The sequence below is a fragment of the Chelonoidis abingdonii genome, chromosome 4 (genome assembly GCF_003597395.2).
Source record: "Chelonoidis abingdonii isolate Lonesome George chromosome 4, CheloAbing_2.0, whole genome shotgun sequence".
Taxonomy (NCBI): Eukaryota; Metazoa; Chordata; order Testudines; family Testudinidae; genus Chelonoidis; species Chelonoidis abingdonii.
The window spans coordinates 22,438,853-22,439,892 of NC_133772.1; positions in this window are offsets into that span (position 1 = coordinate 22,438,853).

Here is a 1,040-nt window from a genome sequence, read left to right on the forward strand (position 1 = left end):
GCGGGCCCGCCGCCGCCCGCCAGCAGCGCCCCCAGGATGCGCTCGGACTCGCCCCCCCCGTATATATGGGCCGTGTCCAGCTCCCGGTGCCCCCGCTCCAGGAAGGCCCGCAGCAGCGCCCCGCTCGCCTCCTGGTCCGTGCGGCGCCCGAACTCCATGGTGCCCAGCACCGAGGCCGGGCGCTGGGCAGGGCCGCCCGGGGACCGCGACCGCTGGGCCATGGCGGAGCAAACGCGGCTGAGGGGACGGACAGCTCCCTCAAACCGCCGCAGCGCCAGGCGCATCCTACTGCGCCTGCGCCTCTGGGCCCGCCCTAGGAACCGGGGGAAAGGACTCACTGCGCCGCCGGGCGCTAGGGACCGTCTCCAAATTCCCACCCGAGTGACAGAAAGGAGCGGGGCCGGCTCACTGGGAACCGATGCGTTCCCCGGTCAGTGGCTTCTATCTTGTGTTCCCAAGAAAAGTCTCTGTCCCTCGTGGTTGCAAAGGAAACGTCCCCAATATAAAGTGAGTGTGAACGGATGCTGTGATGTTTGCCAGAGTCTGCAGGCAGCCTGAAACAAAGGAGAGAGGCGTGAACTGCCGCAGGCACCTCAATGGGACTTTAGCCCCAAACGCCAGCAAAGACTATGTCTTCTCTGCAAAAAGGTCTGTTTTTACAGGCTCCGGAGTTGGGGGCTGGGATGAGGAAACCAAAAGTGTTTTCTCTGTCAGCTGCCAGGGGATGGCGCTTCACATTTTTCAGACACCTGTAAGCCAGTGGCTGATACAACAAAGAGCTCCAACTGGGTCCAGGCACAGCACCTTTCCCCTCCCAGCACTTCGAAGTAGTGGAGCAGAGCTCCTCACCAGGGTGTTCTCCTTGGACCTGTTTGATAGCCCCCGCCCCATCACGTTTCATATTTATGGCTAGTTAATCGGTTTGGTCCCCCTACTCAGAGCAGGTCTAGATGACACATGGTAAAAAGCATAAGGGCCTAGTGCTCTCATTGCTCCTATCGTTGGCAGAGCTGCACTGGTGCTAGAGCAGTGGTCCTCAA